Raw genomic sequence first — 24,919 nt, 5'->3', positions numbered from 1 at the left:
AATTTCAATATAATGTGACCAATGCATGTACGGGCACAATCTGGGCAGTACTACAGGTGGTTTTCACAGACAATAACAGTCGCTGGGCAAGGTATTTCTTGATGGCCAAAAAAACATGGGGATTACCAGCTGATCTTTTAACAGACACACCATTAACAAAGCTTATTCTAAAGAACCTGGTAAAAAAGTGTGGCAAGAACATCTCGAGGCAATAAGACCCAGAACGGATTAGAACTCTTCGGGTTGCAGAAGGACTTATTAATCACATGAAACAACTGCATGCCAGCCCTACCTAAAAGCAGGACTGGGAAGGCAGGCTCTATAAAATGTCATGATGGTGAGGCTCTTAATGTTGCCAATACAAGATTATAGAGCTCACTGGAAAAATTGGTCGTTAAGTGGGACTAGATGTTGTTTGTGCCAATACCACTCAGAATCTGCGGAGCATATTATTTGCTGTTGCCCTGCTTTGCTGTCCCCAAGGCGTTTCTATTTAAGAACCATGTTCATTCAAAACGGCGTAGGAACATGCAAGGAGGCCCTAAGGCATAGCTACACCACCATAGTGCCGATGGAGCTCGCACGAATTGGGAAGTTTTATGTGGTTGCTGGAATTACTTTACGATCAGCCTGAGAATAGATACTAAAATAAATTATGATTCACGGAATACCAGCACTCGCATTTGCACAGCATCGCATTTTTAATATTTTTATTGTTTACACTACCTTTTATTAATAACAGGACATTTAACAGTCTGAGAGGGGCACAGCTAAACATACAACATCCAAATGTAAATTATTATGACAACCACTAGTATTCCTATGCACTCCTGATTCTTAGCCCTTTTTGGTGACGTTGCCTTGTACACCCTCTGCATGTTATATCCTACACGTGTTTTAATTCTAAATGTATTTTTTTCTTGCACAAAGTAACCATACTTATGTACTGGTGGCCATGATAGCACCTTTGCTACTTAAATCCCCCCCCTTTAGATTTTATCTATCCAATTTTTACCCTTTTTTTAATTTGTATCTATTTGCTCTGCTTTGTAAAAGATTTTAAGTAATCATACAATAAAAAATGTGTTGAGTCTCCATTTGTGTTAATCAAATGCTGATGGAGTGCCTTGCCACAATTTTTCTATTTCTAAGGCAGGCCCATAAAAATGAGGCTACTGAGAAACATACAAATGGGTCTAAAATGACCTTTAAGAAATAAATAGCCACCCAACACTGTTTAAATTTACGGTACCTCAGGATTGGGAGGATATATAATTAATTTCCTTTCATCAGAGTAGTTTTTGCAAATTAGTAAGATGTGGAGGTCTGACTGCACAACAAGGTGATTGCAGGGGCCGGCTGGCAAATCTTCCAGTTTATATCTCTTTTCTAGGTACCCTAAAAGTAACAGGATCATGTTCATACGTAAGCGCAGTAGATTAAATCTATGCAGCGCCTTGTTAATACGACAGAGATAGTGGAAACCTTCCCCTGGTCTAGCCGGAACCAAGTCATATGCAATAGAGGAGTTTTGTAATTGCTTGCTTTCCCTTCGAGTATGATTTGCTCTCTTAGTGAATAATTCTGTTATTTTCCCCTTTGTAACCCTTCTACAGGAGAGAGGGTTTCGGAATAGATCTCCCAACCCCAAAGCATTCAATTTATCCTCCACATAGTTTAACCACCCAATACTCTTGTAATGATCCAATTTGCAGCATTCTCTGATGATACTTTGGGTCAGATATACTGTGGTCCTCTGCCATATTGACAACCACAGCAGAACTGGTGCCAATCTTATACTGTCAGTCAGGTAAGGGAGCCCCAGTTCAAGATGCACTATATAGTTTGGAACTAATTGGGGTAAGGACACTCCATTTTTAAAAAAGCTGTCTTCTACTTGCTGTAATGGATTGGGATCAACCACCCCCCACACTCCTGCCCCATATGTTGCTGCAGACTTTGTTTTTGCAGTGTAAATATTTTTGATTATGTCCAGGAGACAACCTCCTAGCTTTTTAGCAGATCTTTTAATAGCATTAATACTCCTTTCCTTGCCTTGGACTCTAGCAGTAACCAAATTAGACCATGAGTGGTTCTTATCAAAAAGGACTCCTAGATATGAAGTCTACCTCCTCGGTTTTCTTTCCTGCCAGCTGGAAGTGCGGATATTTCTCCCCTCTAGGTGCGCCTGCAACAATTATGAAGGATTTAGATTTGTTTACTTTTAGGTCAAGGGAGGTCATAAAGGTGGAATAGGCCAAAATTAGATGTTGAAGGGCTATCCCTGTTCTAGCCATCAGTACTGCATCGTCAGTGTACGCCAGGATAGGAAGGGGGGTGGGATTCAATTTGGGCACGTCTGCAGGCAAGGCGGTTAGGGCGGACTCTACCCAGTTTGTATAGATGGAGAAAAGAAATTAGGTGAGAACACATCCCTGCCTTACTCCTTTTTTGATTTTAAAAGAACGTTTACACTCCCCCTTCCTACCATACGGGACGCATGCGTTGGCATACAACTGATGGATAAAAACAATTATCAACGGATCTATACCCATCTACTTCATCATAGACCACAGCCTCTGATGTGAAACACAATCAAAGGCTGCGGTCAGATCCATAAAGGCCATATAGATCTTTCCACCTTTTGCCTTGGTATATTTCCCTATAGATAAGGATAGATTTAAACACTGGTCGACCATCCCCATTCCCCTACGAAATCCATATTGTGCTTTCATAAAGAAAATATGAGTTTCACCCCAATCTCCTAGTCTTGCTAGAAGGACCCGTCCCATTAGTTTGGCGGAAGTATCAAGAAGGGAAATGGGGCAATAGTTTGCTGGGGATCCCCTCTCCCCCAGATAGGGACTATTATACTCTGGTTCCAGGACAAAGGGGGACCCACTAACTGGATTTTGTTATAGATGTTTGTTAGCAGTCAGACCCACATGTCATAATTGTACTGGAAAAGGTCAATTAGAACACCATCAGGCCCGACACTTTACCGGGACACCGGCCTCCAATACCTTTCTAACTTCCCCTATTGAAAAAGTTAGCCCAATCTGAGTTAGTAGTTCTGGGTTTGAGTTCGAGGGATCTAAAGTGCTCACTAAGCCAAATATTTTCCCAAAGTAACTGACCCATGCCTCTTCGTCCACATGTACATCCAATGTTGGATCAATAAGGTCTTTAAAGTGAGGGGCATTCACTATTCGCCAGAAATCACCACTGCAGCCTGGGATGGCTGCTTGCTCAAGCTCCTCCCAAGCCTGCGCCCTAAGATCCTTCTCTCTATCCCTCCTGGCTAATGTATATTCTTTACGTAACATGGAGTCTTGATGGGATCTCTGGGGTAAACATTTAGTGTGTTTGCAAGGGCTTTTTCTGTTGCAGAACTGGCTGCATCAAACCACCCCCTATTTATAGGGGCATTTAGAGACTCAAAACGTGTAAGTGCAACCTTTATTTTCGCCAAGAGGGCACAGAACTGACCAACCAAGAAGGTAGGGGATGGATTCTCTCCCATGCATGATAATATTTCTACCTTAACTTGTGTTAATGTTTCAGGAGCTAAGTTTAACTTATTAACTTGTGACCATTTCAGTTGATAACCGTTTTTCTTGGACAGGGCCATTCCCTCTACTGTCTTCTTGTGATCTTTAGCTTTAGATAAAATACTTAAGTGAATGCATAAGATGGCATGGTTACTATAATAAGAAAGACGAGTTCCTGTGTGGGCAACTTTGCCCTGTAGATGTGTTGAGGCTAGGATAAAATCAATTGTAGATTCTTGGAGGCCCCTTCTAAAAGTAATCCCCTGCCGGCCCTCTTTCACATGGTTTAATATTCCCAAGTTCCATTTATAAAGAAGTTTATTTAGGGTTTTGCCGTACTCACTATGTATGAAGTGTGGGAGGGGATTACTATAGATATCTATTACTCCACATAACCTTGTCTCATTAAATTTACAAAGATTAATGTTAAAATCCCCCGCCCATATGGGATTAATTATACTCCTGCTTTTACCAGTGATAAGTTTCTCAATCTCTGTCTCTAAGGCGGTCGGAACATCTTTCATATTCCTCCCAAAATCATTATTATAATAGTTGATAATTAACTAAGTGTCATGTTTTGTACTATCAAACTGGAAGATCTGAAAATGACTATGTATGGGCCCACCTGCTTAACTTTAAAAGGTATAGTATTTGAAACTAATGTTAGGAGGCCCCCCTTTGCCCGTCCGGAAGATGTTGAAATTGCCAGAGAGTGAAAGGTACGAAACCCCGTAAAGAAAACTGGGTCTTTGGATCAAGTCTCCGGGAAGGCTTTTATCTCCATAGATTGCCACTTATTTAGCCAGCTTGAATTCCCTATTTTAGAGGCTATGCCTGCCACATACCAGGATATCATAGAAGTACTGGCTCCCTCAACTCCCTCTAGATCAATAATGCGGGATAAAGAACTATGCTCCTGGATCCTAGGCGAAGGAGTTACATCTACAGGGACATTCTTGTGGGCATGTGTAGTGCATGGACTTAATGGTACACTGATCTCTACTGGGGCAATGGTAGCTGTCTTTTCTAGTTGTGACGAACGAGTTCACCTGTCAGAATTATGGCTATGGAAATGTTCTCAAGAGGTGGTATGCTAAATAGTCTCGTCGGTGTAGTGACCTCTACAGAAGCCATAGTAGCTACCTTTACTGATTGTGACGGGGAGATTGAAGTCAGTCAGTCGCAGGCTTCCAGATTCGAAAGGACGTCAAATCTATTGTGCAATCTGATCCCACCATTAATAATAGGACACACATTTCCTCTCACACTAGGAAGTGGTAGCTCTATTCTGGCCCTATAGTCTCTTCTCGGTAGTACACCGTGGTCATTGTAAAAGTATTCCAGTGGTAGAAGTGTTATCTGGGACTTCTTTGGGGGGAAACTGAAGATTATTTAAGAGCATGTGCCCCCTGTAAGCATTATTAAAATTCACAACTACACAATCACCAGAAAAAGATTTCCTTAAACCGCCCACCCATTCAGTTCGCCTGGCCATAATGATTTCATTGGTCAGCTGATGCTTCCCTCTCTCTGTAACAATCACATTATTTAATAACCAATGGAGACATTTATCCATTAATTGTCCTGTGGATTTGCTCTAATCTTCTCGGAGGGGGGGGGCGGACATTAGCCAAAACCAGAACCAGTGGGGCAGCAGCAGGTGGAAGGTGAAGTGTTTGGTGCTTATAATTGCAGAGTTCACCCAAATTGTTCCCAGATGCTCCTGCTCTGTTGTTGACCCCACTTTCTTCCCTATTGGCTGAAGTTGGGTAGCACACTATGTTCCCTTCGCTCATCCCTTGGTAGTTCTGGGCGCCCACTGGCAAATTAGAGTTTGTGTTTGCGTTTGGGAGCTGTGCTGCAACACTAGAGGTATCATCCTGAAGCATGGACGTCATGCACGTGATTATTGGAAGAACAGTCGCCACCCCTGCTTCTTTTGACTGTGTTGGGCCTCTAGTTAGAGATGCTTCCGGGGGGGGTGGTTGTTTGTCAAGAGCGCCTGGGCAAGCCGTGAACGGTTGTGAGACTCTAACTCAGCCAGGCGCATTTCAATTTGGGTCAGTTTGGCTAAAATAGGGAGCATTGTGTTGTTTAATCTTATAGTCACTTCTGACCAGAGAAAGTCATCTGGGTCCAATAGGCTCCCTGCAATGTTAGGAGGCTTCGAAGATACCCGTTTTCTGAGGTTAGTTGAAGACACCCGTGGCTGAGGATCTTTAGCTTTAGGTGCACAAGTGGTTTTGGGGTGTTTGGTTTTAACTTTGGTAACAGCACCTCCTGCTTTAGTGCGTTTAGATGGTGGATTTGGCGAGGGGTCCCTTGAAAAAACACTCAGGGGTGAAAGATCATTCCCCCTCGTTGGTGTGTTTTCCTTATTGAGATTTGGGGGGGGGGGTATCTGGTATGGATTTGTGCCATGACTGATGTAGTTGTAGGGGGTGGTGGAAGCTCCTCTAGAGGGATTTCATTAAGAGATCCTATATGCAACCCCAGGATGGATAGTGTCAAGTCCATGGATAAGCGTGTTTCGGTCAGTTTTATCTCGTGCGAGAGGACGCTGGCCGCTCTTACTAAGAATTCAGCCATGTATGTCACTTAGAGTGAATATATGTAGAGAGAGGTAAACTGGGAGGAAAATAACAATACCATAATTATGTTGTAGATGTAAGGGAGTAGGCCCAGCCCAGCCTTCCAGGCTCCAATGGGCGTGGACGGTTTGGCCCTTGGTCCAGCCTTCGCCGGCGCGCCCGCTCGCGTCCCGCGCAGCCGGATAACAGCTTTTAATTTATGTGTCTCCGGGCACAGGAACCAGCAGCGTGAGGCAGGAAGCAATGTGGACGATGCGGGGGAGTCTGTGGGGTGTAGTCCCTCACCCTTTGGCTCAGCCTCACCCCAGTAGTCAGCAGAGGTACAAAAAGCGGGATAACAGCTTTTAATTTATGCGCCTCCAGGTGCAGGAAGCAACGTGGACGATGCGGGGGAGCCTGCGGGGGTGTAGTCCCTCACCCTTTGGCTCAGCCCTCACCTCAGTAGTCAGCACCGGCCCAAAAAGTAGGATAACAGCTTTTCATTTACGCACCTCCAGGCGCAGGAACCAGCAGTGTGAGGCAGGAAGCAACGTGGACGATGTGGGGGATCCTGGGGGGTGTAGTCTCTCACCCTTTGGCTCAGCTGTCACCCTGGTAGTCAGCAGCGGCACAGAAAGTGGGATAACAGCTTTTAATTCATGCGCCTGCTGGCGCAGTAACCTGCAGCGTGAGGCAGGAAGCAACGTGGACGATGCGGGGGACCCTGGGGGTTGTGCTCCCTCACCCTTCGGCTCAGCTCTCACTCCGGTAGTCAGCAGCGGCACTTTTTACACTCACAAATCCAGCACAGTGATATCCTGTAGGACAGAGTCACCCATGTTTTCAGTGTTGTAAGCTACTTCAGATCGCTGAAAAACATTGTGAGCTTTTGAGCAGCAACTTGTGCATTGTTAGCAGACTCCCTCATGGCCAGCTTCATTGACTTGATGCCTGAAGTCTATAGAGACAGATACTCTGGTTGGAAGAACTTACTATGACTAAAGGGCACAATGAAAGGTCTGCCATGAGTGTAAGTGAGAGTGTGCTCTTTGGGGATGTATGTACACGTGTACCTATGGATGGGCTAACATTATACAGATGACAGTCTGTGCGGTAAAATCTTTTCGCACAGGACACACTTTTTCCTATATGTGGTACATGGATGACACAAACATACATTTGCATGTCTATTTGTTTTGGGGGAATGTGAAGGTGCGGAAAATGGTTCCATGATAAGATGTGCCAGATAGAATTTTCCTCTGCACCATAACATTTCCCCAATTGAAATGGACATACAATTGTTTGTTTGTTTGTGTCGCACTGTGCCATCAGTACTAATGTCAGACACATCCCTTTTTTAGATATGACATTTGAAAGTGCAGAAAAATCTTCCATGTTAAGAAGTGTTTATTGAATATTTCTCTGCACTTCAAAAATATCACATCTAACAAAGGGCTGTGTCCTGCATTCGTATGTATGACATAGTGAATACTAGCCACTGGGAGAAAGAGGCCTACAGTTTTGAAAGGAAACCCTTCTTAATGAGAGTCAAACTGAAATTAAGTGTTTCTTCAAGAAGTGAGGTATCTCTCCATTTTAAATGTCCTCCATTCCTTAGGATACATGGGCATATTCCTGCACACACATCCAAACTTCTTTTTTCAAGGATCCAATTGAAATGACACCAATACCTCAGTGCTTCTGCTCTTTGGGTTAGTGACTCAACCCCTGCCGGGCCCATGATTTCTGCAGCTTACTGATCATGATCTCACATGAACACAGCCTGCCCTTAACTTCCATATAAAAAACTGACTTAGGGCCAGATGTACAACCGTTTTTTGCAGTCGCAAAGGGGTTTTAGGCTTGTTTGTGACCGCAAACAACGTGTGCCCAATGTACCAACCCAATTTTGCAAAATAGTTTTAGCGATTCGCTAATAGGAAGGGGCGTGCCAAGGGCGCCCCTTCCTTATAGCTAGTCCAGAACCCATTTATGAATGTTTTGCGACCGCAATTGCCAGTCAAGGGGAACACCGTGAACATTGAAACTCTTGTTGGCTGGTTGGGCAACCAAAAATCCCCGGATCTGCCCAAGAGTCCTTTGTACTACGGAACAGCAGCATATCCCAGAAAATGTCCTAACTTGGACCTGAGAGGACCTGGCTTGTTGGAAAGTACAATCAGACATGATATTGTTTGTGTAACACCATGGTGGATCATCTGTAATTGTGTTACTTATTGGGCCTACTTTTTACTTTTCTAAGTTTATCCTAACAGGCCATGGTTGTTGGCACCTCTGAGGAATCCAACAATGCCAGGGGAAGTTCGCTTCGATGAGGCCTATAGAAGAACACGGAGGCTAGTTGAGCAGGCTTTTGGGCTCCTGAAGGACAGATTTCGCTATGTGGACAAGACCGGTGAAGCCCTCCTTTACTCACCTGATAAGGTTTGCCAAATCACCATGGCCTGCTGCATGTTGCAAAACATCACCTTGTGACGCAACATCCCATACATCGTAGAGGATGAAGAGCATGAAGAGTCACCCGGTGAGGATGTTGAAATGGCAAATGAAGATGATAGTGGTAAAGAGGATGAAGTTGACATACGTCAATATGTTATTGCCAACTTCTTCAACTGAGCATGACATTGAGCTTCAACCAACTTTTAACCTAATGAGGAGAACAGTCTGTGATGGGCATTTTTCAGAGAGGGCACATTTATGAAATCAATGCCCAAGATGTTTGTTGCCGAAAGCGTTGACGCATTGACTACTGGGTTCATTACAAGCTTTTCATTTTTATTTTGTTTAGAAAATGTATCCCCAAAGTAGAGATTTGTAATGTGTCATCTCTTTAACATGATTTTTTTTCATTTTGATTTGTTTTAGGATCCTCATCATGTCATTTTCATTTAGACATTTCAGCGTTGGGACATTTGCAGTTACATGCTGCTGTTGCAAAGTACAATGGGAACATGGGTTAATCCCGTGGAAGACACACACCAATGTTGGGAGTACACACCTTGTACTGAGACAACTTTCACAGTGATTGAATAGAAGTCTTGAGAATTGTATTGGACTTGTTCTCTGTAGAATGGGGTCACCAAACCAATAGGTGCTGCTTGATTTGCTATAACTAAATGTGGTAGTCAACCAAAAGAAGTCAACCCCCTTCACATTTGAAAAATGCAAATTTTGTGTTAAGGGCATGAATTATTTGATGTGTCACGTCATTGTAGAACAAGCTTGTGGTTGCACACCACTTAAAGTAGCTTGTGACATTCCACCAGATACTGCAAGAGTGTATTGGGCTGATCCTGTGTCCACAAATTTGAGTACTGCCAGGAGTTTGTACAATTTGTGTTATTGTTGCGCAATTTCTCTTGTGAGGCAGGATATGTCTCTCCAGCTGATGACATTATCAAATAATATGTTGCCTGTTAAATTTGAAACATTTGATTATATCCCCTTCTTCTGTGGTAGACAGATGCAGAACTGGAAAATTCACAACGGCACAGAATATTTGTGTTATTTACATTTTTTATGTTTCATACAAATTTGCCAATCAATCAGTTGAAAATTTGATTAAACAGTAGGTTATGATTTGTTGCTATATGCATTATGTTGTAATGGTAGAAACATTTGGGAAAACTTACCTACTTGCAATTTACTTGCAAATACAAAAACCTTTTGTTTTAACCATTTTGAAAAGTATGATGGGATGTAAACAATAGCATGAATACAAAAAATAACTTCAACACTAGTCTTTTCTTTTGATACGTTTTCTTTATTGCACAAAGGTGAATTAAACCATGTTGAGACAAAATCTTTTGCAGTCTAATCTCCAAATTTGACTGTCCTCAGAAAGGTAAATGTGACCAGAAATAGTCCACAGAGTGAATGGTAATCACACACTGGATGACATTAGAATTGCGGTTTCTTGCAGGAGGTGGGGCTCTTGACATTTTCTCCTGGTGGTCCAGACGAACGTGCGCACCTGCGGATGGTTAGTGGTGCAACAGGTGCAGGGTCTGGGGTGGCTGCAGGTGGCACAACTGGTGGCAGGCACTCCATTTCCGTGGCTGAGGCTGATGGAGTAGGACTTCCGTAATGATCACATGAATTGGGTGGTGCTGGCCCCGGTGATAATGACCTAAGTGGCTTCACTATGATGGCCCTAAGAGCCACTCCCACTATCCCTCATCCTACTAACCCAAGTCAACGCCGTCATATCCAGCTGCTTCAACACCCTCCGCATACTTCGCAAGACCTTCAAATGGATCCCCCCTGAGTCAAGGAAGAAAGTCACCCACGCGCTCATCACCAGTAGACTAGACTATGGAAGCGCACTCTACGCCGGCATCAACAAATCCCTACTCTGCAAACTCCAGATTATACAGAACACCGCCCCATCCTACTGGTTCCTGGCTGGACTGTCTGGGGGCATAAGATAGTGCTTCTTGCGCTTCGTCCAGAGGAAGTGGAGGAATCTGTTGGCTGTGGTGTTGTTACAGCTGGGGTAGGAGCTGTAGTTAAGTGAGACTCACTGGAGCAGTCTGCCCAGGCTTGATTGTAGGCTTCAGTGGAGTGATAAGGAGTGGCAGATGTTTAGCCACATGCTGTGGCAGTTGGACCTATCAGGAATGTAAGAGAAAAAGGTTCAGTAATCGTGTGGGTTACACATCCAATGAGTTTTGAGCAACTATAATGTAGACACCCGAAAGGGAAAAGCAATCACATATCATTATTGAACCTTTCAGTGTAAAATCTCTTCAGTACACAAAAAGTTTATGCTCCATACAAAAGTACTTGTAATATACAGGTAAGAAGATGTCCTCAAATGATAATAGAAGCATTAGTAAGTGTGCCTGAAATGTACCAACCATTGAACACAACACAGGAAAGATGAAACATGTAAAATTCAGCATTCCAAGACCTAGCAGGCTAAAAGACCAACATTTAAACAACTTAGAGACATGTTCAGCATTAGCCCTCATATGAGTAGTGCGTAGTTCAGTTTTAAGACACTGCTGACCCCACCAACCTCAAGAACTACCGACCCATCTCACTCCTCCCATTCGCAGCCAAAGTTGCAGAGAAAACGGACAACAGAGAACTAACACGATTCATCGAAGACAACGCCATCCTCGATCCATCCCAATCCCGATTCCGAAGCAACCACAGCACCGAGAGGCACTACTCACCACCACAGACGACATCCAATACCTCATAGACCAAGGCCACTCTGCAGCTCTTATCCTACTTAACCTGTCAGCGGCCTTCGACACCATCTCTCACTGCACAATAGTTGCCAGACTGCCCGACACCGGTATACAAGGACAAGCCCTGGACTGGATTTGATCGTTCCTCACCGGAAGAAGCCAGAGAATCAGACTATCAACCTTCCTCTCCGACTTTATGGAAATCACCTGTGGAGTCCCACAGGGGGCATCATTGAGCTGACCCTCTTCAACATCTACATGGCCCCCCTCGCAGCCATCGTCTGACAACACGGCCTCAACATTGTATCCTATGCCGACGACATCCAGCTCATCTTCTCTGTCACCCGAGACTCCACCACCGCCAAACTAAATTTCCAGAAAGGAATGCAAGACGTAGCAGTCTGGATGACCAACAGCTGCCTTAAACTCAACGCCGAGAAGACAGACGTCCTTGTCCTTGGAACCACCCCATCAGCATGGGACAACACCTGGTGGCCAACCGCCCTCGGATGCCCGCCTACCCCCTCAGACTGTGCCAAGATCCTCAGTATCATACTCTACTCATTGTTTACCATGAACTGACGAGTCAACGCCGTCACTTCCAGCTGCTTCAACACCCTCTGCATACTTCGCAAGACCTTCAAATGGATCCCCCCTGAGTCAAGGAAGACAGTCACCCACGCGCTCATCACCAGTAGACTAGACTATGGAAACACACTCTACGCCGGCATCAACAAATCCCTACTCTGCAAACTCCAGATTATACAGAACACCGCCACCAGACTCGTCCTCTGCATCCCCCGGCACGAACACACCAGCCAACACCTACGAAGTCTCCACTGGCTCCCCGTGGAGAAAAGAGTCACTTTCAAAATCCTCAGTCACGCCGACAAATGCCTACACAGCAACGGACCCAAATACCTCAACGAAAGAATCAACTTCCACATACCCAAAAGAAACCTCCGATCTTCCAACCTCGTACTGGCTGAAACCCCCCTCATCCACAGAGCCAGAGCAGGCGGAAGATCCTTCTCTCACATTGCAGCCAAGACTTGAAACGAGCTACTGGCAGACTTAAGACGCGCCCCTTCCTAAACACCTTCAGGAAGACCCACACGACCTGGCTCTTCGGCTAAACAGATCTGCGAATCCCCCCTCCTCCTCAGCGCCTTGAGACCCTCACGGGTGAGTAGCATGCTTACAATTCCCTGACTGATTGATTGATTGATCATGACACATTAGCAACAGCTAACATCAAAGCAACTATGAGATTTGTGTTTAGGTAGAACTACCAGACTCTATTCCACCATTGAATCCTGCAAAGACTTAAGGTTGTAGGCTGGACATACCTTCTCCTCCCTGGGCATGAGATGTAATGGGGGGCTGGGTCAACCACCACTAGTCCTCTCGGGCAGCATGTGCTGCTTGCAGGCCAAGGAATGCCCTCTCCTCAGCAAGTCATTCCACCACTTCCTAATTTCATCCTGTGTGTACAGATTGTTAGGAACAGCATTCACTCTGTCAACTATTCTGGTCCACATTATCGTTTTCTGAGACAGGGGTGTATTTTGGGCTTAGGTTCCAAACAATTGCGGCTCTACTCTTATGATTTCATCCACCATGACTGACAATTCTCCCTCTGTGAAATGGGGATTTTTAGGGCCAGGAGTTATGGAGAAAATTATACACTTAAATGAAATTACAGGAACTCAAGAGAATAAATTAAATTTAAAAAGGAGGGAGAACAGGGAGAACAAAAAAAACCTGCTTGATGTCTTGGAATCAGCTTTAGTATCATGGTGCTGTGGAATGGCAAAGGTACATGGTCTGAAATTGCGTGAGTTGTTTAACATAGTAGCCAGGTGTTCACAATTGTGCAATTGACATCAGGTGTGTGATACTAGCATCACCCTACAGTCACAGAAGCAATGCAATGCTAACTTTGTACCGCGATGGGCTCACTCCATTGGCAGAACTCTGCTATGAGAGAGCCAGCTCAACTGTATTTTCTAAATAGGCTCAGCGACAATCCCACCACCCTGACAACGACGGAGTACTATTCACCAAAATTGGAGTCCGCTGCATTGGCTGTAGTGAGTTTCAGTGAATCACAGCCATGACGGGAAACACTTCATTGATGGAGGCTGCGAGTCAGCCCTCATACATCTAAATCCTGCTGACGGTCTGCCGTCAGCTTGACAGAATCTTTAGTACGGGACGACGGTACTACTGTCAAGATCAAAATCAGGCCCAAAGTATACATTTATAACTTGCAGGATGAATTTCAGTGCCCGGAAATAATTTTCTTTGCTACTATATGCCCATTGACATCTAAACACTTTCTGTTGATATTATTAGATTTAAATGAACATGTGTAAATAGTCTGCTTGTCTCTTTTGCCTCCTCCGACATCTTACCCTTTCTTCCAAACCCTCCTTTCTCAACTTGTCATGTTTCCAATAATTTGAATGACTATTTGTAAATGAATGCTCATTCTTGATAAGTTTCTTACATATCTTGACCATTCAGAATCAGGAATTCATTAGTTGGGTTCAAACAACAAATCATTTATATATTGTTTGGAAACAGGTAAATGTTATTTTTTTAGCTAACATCTATACATTTTGGGTCTTGAAGGAGAGTTTACATTTCTGGCAGACTCCAAGGTTTAGAGCTTGGATTAACAGTGCATCATATTTCTCTTTCTCCCATATTTTAAAGTTATTGAGTAGTGTGAGACATATGTCTTTCCTTTTTAATTCTGTTAAGGATAAAAGTATATTGTCTTTGTATATAGTATAGTATAGTATATTGTCTTTGAGCTTGATTTGCTGGAACATATGAATTTCACTTTCTATCCACATTTTCCAATATATGACTTTGTTTTGTGTAAGAACATTAGGCTTGTCCCAAAAGGAGACTTCTGTAGTATGAAGAAGTTTACTCCTGAATATTTCAAAACTCCACTGGCCCATGAAAGCAAGTTTCACTAAGGACATGAGCGTTTACTTAAAAAACAAATCCAGAGTCTAACACTAAAGGTTTTACACTGAGAAAAACCCACGTTTTGGGTGAAATCCCTAAATTCATTTATCCACTGTTAATTACTCTAGGATGTGTTCCAACCCATTGTTTTTGGTTCACTGTGGTACTACAGAGAACAGCTGTATTCCTAAACTGCAAGACCACGTCTCTCTAGAATGGGACAGAAGCAATACAGACTGATTTCGGCCTCACTGGCTTCATCAGGGAAACACAGCTTGAGTCCATTGCACAGCAAGTAAGGCACCTAGGCAACCTAGAGAGTGAGATGTTTAATTCCAGCTTTTAACATTGACCACTCTGGGTGGGTCACGTGATCCACCCATGCCTTGAAAGGTTATGGCATGGGCGGACTCACCAGACACCCCTCTGGTCTCCCATAGAAATGTGGGAGCTCTCAGCACACCTTGTGGGTCTTAAAAGCCAATCATTTGGACTCTGGGAAATACTCGATTAGTGGGCAGTATCTGTGTCAGAGGATCACACTTTCTGTTGCACTCCAATTAGATAATCAATTCAAACTCTTATGGTGCTTGATATCGAGGGGCAGCAAAGTCAAGCAGTCAAGGCTTACTGTAGGAGGTGACACGAGTTGGGGGCTTAGATACAGCAAAACACACCACAGAATACTCAATAAATCAACAATCAATATACAGGCAACTTTACATCTTCAAAGTTGTAGCGGTCAGCACCTTGTACCCTGCTAATTTGCACTTGCCGAATTTGCACTGTATTTTTTCAAACTATTAGATTAGGAACTGTTTCGATAGTTTTAAGTTCCTTCGTTAGCGCACTTGAACCCTGGCGGTGTCCACCTGTTAGAGTGGGCCCGTCGTGTTTGTGGGTCAGCGCTCTAGCTGTTGCACGATCTCGCCCATAAAACTTCAAGCTGGAGCGACAGCACAGAGGACGCACACAGCGTGCGACAAAGGCAAGCCTGTCTGTGCCCGTCCGCACACCGAGCGCGCACAGCGCCAGCCATTCTGTCAGTTTGGGGGAGACTCTTGCGAGGAAGCCTGGCTACAGACACACAGGTGACCAACTGCGTGCCATAGGTGAGCGTGGGAGTGGAGTTGGGTATTTTACATTGGCGAGGACAGCGGGCCAGATTCAGATTTTGTTAAAAAGGATAGTCTGAGATGTGGCCTACTCAATGTGAGGTCACTACCAAAGCATAAGATGGAGATTCAAGTCCTGTTGGAAACACACAATTTGGATGTCCTGTTTATGACAGGGACCTGGACGTATTCTGGGTCAGATTTGGAATTGGGCTTGACTTGCCCATCGGGGTACAAAGCATTTCATAAACCTAGGTCCAGTGGCAGAGGTGGAGGGGTCTGGATCATTTTTAAAGAATCATGGGATGTTTCACCAACGGACATAGATGAGGTGGCGGGCATTGAAATGTTGGGCTTTTCTGTAAAAGATCGTACAGGACATGTATTGACCGGTATGGTCTGCTATAGACCTCTGAGGGCATTTAATTTGCAACATCAACAGGATCTGGCTGATGTTTTTAGCAATATCGCACTCGCCCATGTTAGACTGCTCATCCTAGGAGATTTTAATTTGTGGACTAATGGAAATCTGGACTCAGGCTATAAGAACATCATACAATCCTGTGAGAATTTGAAACTGTTACGATGGGTCACAGAACCCACTCACAAGGGAGGGCATGTATTGGATCTGATCTTTGCTGGGAAAGAATCGATCGGAGTGGAAAAAAATCCTACCAGTGGGTTGGTCTGATCACCACCTGGTCAAGTTTAGGGTGGTTATTCCCAGGATGAATGCCTCTACCTCTAAGGTTTGGAAGGAGTTTTCCAGGTAGGGAATTGAATGGATTACTGAAAAGGGCAAAAACGTCTCCTATTTTCCATATAAAGGAGCTTTTTGACCCCAGGAAGCAGGTGGATGAGAACCACGCAGCCTTCTGCAGACTTATAAATGGTGAGCTAGATCAGATTGCCCCTTTAAAAAACGTTAGAAAACACGGGGAGACCCTCTGCCCCATGGTTTAATGAAAAACTGAGTAACCAAAAAAAGGGTTGTAAACTGGCAGAGAGGCAATGGAAAAAGGGGTATGTGGAAAATGAAAAAGCTATATGAAAGGAGAAAATAGCTAGCTATAAAAAAATAAATTGCTATTGTAAAAGCAGAATACTTTGCAGACGTTATTCTGAAGGCACCCAACAGCACTAAGAGAATTTTTAGAATAGGGAAAGACATGGCTAGTCCTGAATGCACAAAAAATAAGATCCTTCCCACACAGGAGTTACGTGATAGTCTGGCACACTTCTTTGAGGAGAAGATAAGTAAGATCATCGAAGGGATGAAAGTAGGAGATTCGGCTGGCACTGGGTGGGGGAGGTGTGGATGGCAGGCCATCATCAAACAATCAATGGACCCGGGCCGGTAGAACTATGCCATTGGATCCGGGGGCCCTCTTAGACCACTTTGAGTTACCCTCAGAGGAGTACTTTATTAAAGTGGCCTTAGGTGTCTCCTCAGGCTCGCCTATGGACCCCCCTCCCCAAAAAATCTGGAAAGAGCTTGGACCCGAACTCTTCCTGATTCTCCGCCAGTAGTGTGGCCAATCCTTAAGTAATGGATCGGACCCACCCTGCTGGAAGCAAGCGATAATAACACCTCTCCTGAAGAAGCCTACACTAGATTCCACATGCCCTAAAAGCTATAAGCCCATTTCCCTCTTACCGTACCGAGTGAAGATCACGGAGCGCCTGGTGAGTTGGACGCTCTCATAGTTTCCGCAGGCTAATACCAAGCTGGAGGATGAGCAATTTAGTTTCCGCCCAGGACATGGGACAGAGAGTGCCTTGATAACCATTTTAGATGATCTTCGAATGCGTGCAGACAGGGGACAATCATCTATATTAATTTTGTTGGACCTGTCTGCCGCGTTCGATACGGTTAACCATGCAGTCCTTCTAGCGAGGCTGGAGGAAATGGGGGTGGTGGATGTGGCCCTGAGATGGTTTCAATCTTATCTGGCCAAAAGATGGCAGGCAGTGGCTTTCCCCCCTATCAATCAGATTTTGTTGACATTGGGCATAGTGTACTGCAGGGGTTCAGCAATTAGCCCAATGTTATTTAATGTCTATATGAGTCCGTTGAAAGCTATTATCAAGTCACATAACCTTGGTTTTGTGAATTATGCTGATGATACTCAGCTTATTTTGTCTCTGGAAGGGGATAATGCTGTTCGTTTAGGAAATTTTCAAGTCTGTATCCAGGAAATGGCAAACTTGCTGAGAGATAACTCTCTGCTATTTAATAGTGATAAAACTGAGATACTGTATTGCGGGGTAGGTAAAGTGCCTACCGCACTTCCAACTGGCTTTTGGCCAATCCCCATAGATGCTCCTCTGGTACCCGTTGAGATGGTATGTAACCTGGGAATCAGCCTCAATGGTAAGCTGAACCTAGAGACTCAAGTCAACAAGCTTGTGGGGAGTAGCTTTTCTCTTATCAGAGTACTTCGGAATATTCTTCCGATGTTACCAATTCAGGCCAGAGCTTTAGTGGTAAGGAGTGTCATTCTGGTAAGGAGTGTCCATCTGGATTACTGATATGCTTTGCAACTGGAGCTTGCGTTCATGAGACCACAACGGTCATCTCCGTCTCAGGCCTTGGCAGAGCTGCACTGGTTCCCGGTATTAAAGAGGATACAATTTAAGCCACTCTGTATTGTTTTTAAGGCATTGCACAGGTTTGGGCCTAAACCGCTGCAGAGTAGAATTGCCTGGTATACTCCTGCACCTAGTCTACGTTCTTTTTCAGGCAACCTAATCAAAATGCGAGGATTAAAAGACCTAAATTGGGGGGAAGAGCTTTCAGTATCGCAGCTGCACGCCTATGGAATGGTCTTCCTACGGAACTGAGACAGGTGCAGGAGCTGTTGCTGTTCTGTAAGAAAATAAAAACTTGGCTCTTTGCCAGAGTATAAGTATTTGTAGTACAGTCTGACTTTTCTGCAGCACATCTTGTTGGCAGTGTACATGTATCTTAGTGCCAGGATGCCCGTAGGGTTACAGTGCGCTTTACAAGTATAAATAACAATAACAAAGTCTAAAAAGGCTTCATATTTCATCCTAGGGCCAAGGTGCAAGTGCAGGCCAAATTATGTACTAGGAACTTGTGCTTTTTATAACATGGGCCCTAATTCCAATGCTTTTTCTATGGGATAAAAGAGTTTTCAGTATACTACATTGTATCAGGTTGAGTGATATGGTTGGAAAACGAGGCATAATTTGTGAGGCCTGCAGAAACAATATGTCTACATTTGTCCTCACTAGGTACCAAACACCTCATTGTAGCGCTTGACTCTCAGAGGGTAGCCCACCCCATTATCTCAACAAACACCTGCCATAGTGACACATAACCCTGACTGAGCATATCATACTGACCATACAGTATACACACTTTAACCACAGTGGCTGACAGTCTGGTTGTTCAACTAACGCAGTAGTAAGAATAGATGTTTAGGAACTACTTAGATTGAGAGGTACTTATCATATTTTATAACGGGTATAATGCAAGTCAATCGCAGAACCTAAAAGGCATCACATTCATAATCACATGAATATGCAATTACAACCAGGCACCCTAGCAGGAATGCCTAGCAACATATTTCCAATTTACTTGTGCAATTGCACCTTCCCACCTCTAGGAAATGTCTTCACAAAGATAATCCTTCTTCAGCCTTTCACACCTCCATGCAGTCTTATACAGCAGCACCAAGCTATAAAACTAAAGTTCAAGCATTAGGTTAGCTTCAAAACATAGCTGAACCATTGAGGGGTTATTTTCCTCAAGCCTCCAGTGACGTAGAGTAGAGGAGTCTCCAGGACTTTTGTGCTGGGGAAGTCTGCTTTGCCCCTGTAGCTCCCCCAGCACCTTTTGCCAGCAAATGGTGGTGACCCCGACCTCCTGGCGCCACCACTCACAAAAGCAAGCAGGATTTTTCTGCAGGCTCATCATGCCCTGCAAGGCATTATGGGGCGCTTAGCACTCAAAGTGTGAATATCTGCGCAGTGTCTCCCCCGCTGCTGTAGGAAGAGCCGCGCTGCCTACGGTGGTGGCCTTTCGCCACTTTATGACTTCTCTGGGCCCGGTCCCACCAGGGCACCCCGCATTCAGGTGAGTTTGAGAGCAGCTCAGGGAGCCCACTCCAAGCTGCTCTTGCTGGCTCCTCAACTGGCCAGCCTCCTCGCGTGCTGCCGTGAAAGCCAGCTCTTCATTCTGGTCTGCCCACTCCTGCGGGCAGACCTGGATGATGATGATGGTCAGGAGGTGTCCGGGGAGTGCTACGACCCTCCCCTTTCTTCTTCCTGCAATGTGACAGCACTCCCCCCTCTTCTCTGCTTACACCGGACATGGAGTTGGGGGTTCCATGCCCTAGGAATTTCTTCACGGGGTGCGCTACCCGGTTTGGGGGGGGGGGGGCATTTCACCGTCTTCTCTCCTTCTTCTGGGGCAGCCCCAGGGACCTGACCCAACCCGGGGGCACATCCAAGACTGGCAGGGGAGCCCCGCGTGCCTACCTTCTGGGAGGCATAACTCAGCCCCGGTGGGAACACTTTTCACAATCTTGGCCTCTTTTTGCTCCTGGTGGACTGGAGCACTATTGCACCACCCTTCTGGCCTTCACAGCGCAGAGGCCCAGGCTTCTCGTCACTTGCCCTGGACTCCCTCAAAGGCGCAGTCCAGAGTCCTAGGTAAGTCAGGGTGGTTCCTCCTTCCAACTGCCCATGGCGCTGGGCTCCAGAACCTGTCTTCCTCAGCAAGACCAAATCCCAGAAAGAACTCCTCTTCCTGTGACAGACCTTTTCAAAGAAATTGGAGGGGGCTGGCAGGAAGGCACTTCTGCCCTATCCTGTAGCGACACATCACCTCTCTGCCCTTTTTCCCTCAATCATGCACAGGCCTCTGGGATACTTCAAGATGGCGTCGTCCAGGGGGGTCTCATACCATTTGGTCTCTGAAAAGCCTCCTTGCTGACTTCAAGGCCCGGGCCGGAGCAGGCCTGATGCCTGGCACCGGGTCACGGCTGCTGATGGATAACCTGCAGCTACACCCCATCTCTCCCTCCTGGAGAGAAGACCTTCACCCTTGGGAAAAGCTTGCAGTGAAGGTCTAGGCCTCTGATGCTACAGCTTGGGAAGGAAGGTAAAACATAAACAATGAAACAGAGGAGAGCCCTGCCTACATTTTTTTTAACATATGGCCCTCTAAAGGGGCCTTAGTTTTAAACAAGAAAACGGAACAACCCAAGGTAGGTCAAACAAGCCAACAACATGATGTATAAATCATAATTTTTATTATTTATTTTTCATTTTTCTTAAAGTGCAGAATTGAGTGCAAAATGCTACAGGAATTAATCTGTCATTTCATTAAATAAACATAGAAATCATTTCAATATATACACATTAGATAAAACACATACATCAAATGATCAAAGTAAACAGTCCCACATCTACCGTTCAATCTCACACTCATAAAGATACATTCTTCACTCATACACATACAACACCTCTCATTCACAACTCAACATGTAGTCACCATATTACATGAACACCAAGGGATGAATAGATGACCAGATGACAAATAGATCATCCAACAAGGCAAAGGTGGGGGCAGAAAACACAGGTAGGATTGAAGATGAAAAGAACAATCCTGTTGCCTGCAAAGTAAACGCCAACGCGCGTTTCGGTGTCCGGCCCAATGGGGGCCACACCTTCGTCAGGGCGATGAGGTAACACGGGGCAGGGGATAAAACATCGGTAAAAATTAGGGGCAAATATAAGTTGCAATCCTGGATCAATCAGTACGGGCTTCTAGGGGAGACAACCCGATGGTTATCTTTCAGAGTAGTGCTGATAGGTCTAATGTCTTCAAAGGGGTTCAGAGCAATTTTAAAATAGACCTAAAAGCGCAGGATTCTGTCAATTGGTCTGAGCGGCTGTCAGGAAAGATGCCTGAAGTATTATTGTCGATCATACGTCAGTGGGCCAAAAGATGGCAATCTAGGGTCTTTCGTGACATCAGTCCATATTTGAGAATATTCCGATTTGCGCACCGACTTCTTTCATGGAGGGTCGTCACAAAGTTTAAGGCGTTCGGATGGTAATACACATCTAAGGCAAACCGGCTGGGTTGACCCGGGTTAGCGGTAGTTCCCTAGCTGTAGAAGGATGGTTGGCTCACATCATTCGAAACTCCGACAGGTCTTGTCAGTGGCAGGGTCATGCCGGGCCAGGCTCTGGCTATGAGCTGAGTCAGAGGAATATGACATTTCTGGATGACCCATAAGCAGTACAGATATGACTTTGGACTCAGCAGAATACCTCTTTTCACACAACTTACATTGAAATTTAGTGCATGTCTGGAATTTGTAGGCCCTAGGGAACTGAAACTACCCCATGTGGTCTCTGTCTCCAATGGAGATTAATGGAGTGTTCCTACAGTGAAACAGTAAAACACACTGACTTTCCCTCACATGGGTCTCCACACAGTATAAAGCCTATTCCATGTCACCACCCACATGAGGCCCCAGCAAAAAATTCTTAAGTCTAGTGCCAAGAAAACACTTGGTGTACAAGCGCTTTATAAGACATTTTAACATAAGATAACACCCAGCTCTGCATAATCCCTGCCACACCATTCTGTCTGTACTTGCTCATGGGCTGTGCATGAAAGGAATCTCCCCCGCGCAGCCCTTACATGAGTGCACACATGTGCACACATGTGCCCACATGTAACTAGTCGGTGCCCCTTACCCTGGCTGCAGCGCAGCGGCCATTTCTCACAAGGCGGACATCGGTGAAATCCACATTCAGCCTATTTCATCATGAGTTCACTCAGGGGGTCAGAACCACCTTCTCATAGAGATCTAACGCTCTCTATTCCACAATGCCAGAGTATCTCACAAATACCCCAAACTATTAAGCGCCATACCTCATGTCTCGAGCAGGATCCCAGACAGGTTTCTGCTATTCAGGCTGACTAGAACACTTTCCTACAGACCTTTTTGTGTCCAGTTACCTGGGAAAACTGTGATCCTATGGCGGGAGTGCACATTAACACAGGAAGTAAAGGCTAGCAAGGGACCCAACTTGCTCCCACTGTCAGAAAGGCGTCAGGGTGCAATTGTGGGTTTGGCACCCACACAGGTGTGACGCCCCCGGCTTAATACATTTTGCACTGCAACAGTTTTATGACACAATCACAGCACAAACAGGGGTGTAGATATCAACAGAGAAGCAGCTGTAGTGTCACCGCGGTCCAGGTATCTGAGAGACCCGCTGCAATCCCAGCTCTAGGTGCTTGTGGTTTTAAAATCAAACAAGGTTGTGGCGGTTATGTTTCTTACCTACATTTTGGTCCATGGCACCTGTGATGTCCCACTGAGTGCAAAATATCAGTTACAATTACAGTTTCAGAGAAGGGGCGCAGGGACAAAGGACATTGTCACAATCCCAGCATAATTTACTGGTTCACATGCTGTGTCTTATATAGACCCCCTTCTCCTTGGCTCCACCACACCCAAAACAATGATCACAGCATACTGCCCTGTGTACACCCTGAGAAAAACTAATAGATTAGCTGATTCGGACCACAAAGGTGTGTAAAAAGGCATGAGTTCCTGTCCTGTCACCACATAATGTAATATTAGTGAGCATTGGACGCCTACAACTATTTCTGGGGTTACACAATTGGTGCAACCACAACCAGTAGATGATAGGCTGTACTGCAGAATATCAAGAAAAAATATAGTGTCCCTCCAATGGACTGGCACACACTTAAGAGTCCCCACACTAGAGAAAATAAGACCAGACATAACACATTAGCTCGGCAGAGTGTCACAGCTTTTGCAAGCCATGCCTGGAGTTCTGATCCTAAACAGGGGAGAGGAATTATAAGATTCATCTCTGGACCACAACTGAAATATGGGTGGAGTCACCTGATGCATCACTGTACTGACACAAATTATGTGGGGTGAGGTGGAATACCATAGACACCTCTGGATGCCCTGATACATGGGAGGAGGGGTCCTTAGATCTCTTCGGACAATTATAAGTTGTTGAGGAGATTGTCAAATACATCCCTGAAGAACATATGACTAATCTGCAAACCCATGTAGAAAAAATGGGGGATCTCACCAGACGTATCTATGGGCCACCATGAGGAATGTGGAGGGCATCAACAGGTTTAATGATGGATCTCTAGCCCCCTCTGAGAAATATTGAGGGCCCCACCATACACTTTACTAGAGTTCTGGACTCCATGAGAAATGTGGAGATTCTATCGCTTTACTGAATCTCGGGTCCCCTTGAGAATTCTGAAGGGTCTAACCAAATACATTGCTGGATCTCTGGATTATCCTGAGAAATTTAAAGGACCTCCCCAAGCACCATGTTGGTTCTCTCGTTTCTTTCAAGAAATGTTGAGGGATTCACCCAATACATTGTAGATCTTTGGACTCTCCTGACAAATGTGGGGGGACTCACTAAAATAATTGGTGGGTCTCTGGACTCTCGAGAAATACGAATGTATCATCAGACACTTTAATAGAACTCTGTGGTTTGCAAGGTTCTTGAGTGACTTTTTTCATGGCGCAGTGCACAAAAAGCCACATGAGATACCAGAAAGAGTCTAGCTCAAGAAGAAAATGTATCTTTGGGAGACATCTTCTGTGCAAGCCAGACTAATGTGAGCAAAAATTACACAAAATCAAATACTGCAACATTTCACATAATGCAAAATTCAATCTCTGGTTCCCTGCTAGAAATATAGGCATTCTCACTTTGCTAGATCTTTGGACCCCTCTGTGACACTTGGAGGGTCTCACTCTGGACTGCCCTCCGGTGGCCTGTGTCAGACACATTGCTGGATCTCATTGCTGCAACTATGGTTAGCTGCCCCATCAAGATTTATCGGCCACTCGTAATGAGGCCGTGTACAACTCCATATATGCAATTATGGCCCAATTTAAATCAATTTCTAGAAGTGGTCTCTAAGGCCCACCAGTGTAGTTAACTTTTTGGCCAGTTTCAGTACATAAAATGTCGACCCCCTCTCCACAAGTCCACCTCCAGCCACAACAGGTCACAATGCCTTGGGTATATTTCAGTCCAGCCTTAGTGTCAGAGTGTCTGTCTGTCTGTGCTGGGGTCTCTAGGAAGTAGGAATCCAGATTCAGAAATAGAACATAGAGGCACAATAAGTCATGTGGGTCTGTAGATCGTTCTACACATTATGTCCACATTTCATGGTCTATTTCCTAACACCTTTTGCAACTCCAAACATTGCATAACTTTGTTTCAATATTCACTTTCAGCCCTCCTCTGGTCTCATCCAAATTGTTTTCTGCCACCAGTTAGATTCGATTTAATATTTAACACTGACCCCCTCCTCCCCTCGTCTGTGTCCTCAGATAACTGTCTGTGCAAGCAGATCCTCCCAAATCTGGGTTCACAGAGTATAGTTCGTCAGCATATTTAAGAGGGGTGTTGGG

General features: G+C 44.9%; 1 protein-coding gene across 1 annotated transcript in view; it reads left to right on the top strand.

The window, feature by feature from the left end:
* LOC144756282 (uncharacterized) overlaps positions 1 to 24,919 on the top strand; it is a 444,819-nt gene that overhangs the window by 7,572 nt on the left and 412,328 nt on the right. The window lies entirely within an intron of this gene.

This window comes from Lissotriton helveticus, chromosome 5_1 (assembly GCF_964261635.1).
Source record: "Lissotriton helveticus chromosome 5_1, aLisHel1.1, whole genome shotgun sequence".
Taxonomy (NCBI): domain Eukaryota; kingdom Metazoa; phylum Chordata; class Amphibia; order Caudata; family Salamandridae; genus Lissotriton; species Lissotriton helveticus.
The sequence above is the reverse complement of the archived record's forward strand: the minus strand, read 5'-3'. Positions and strand labels throughout refer to the sequence as shown.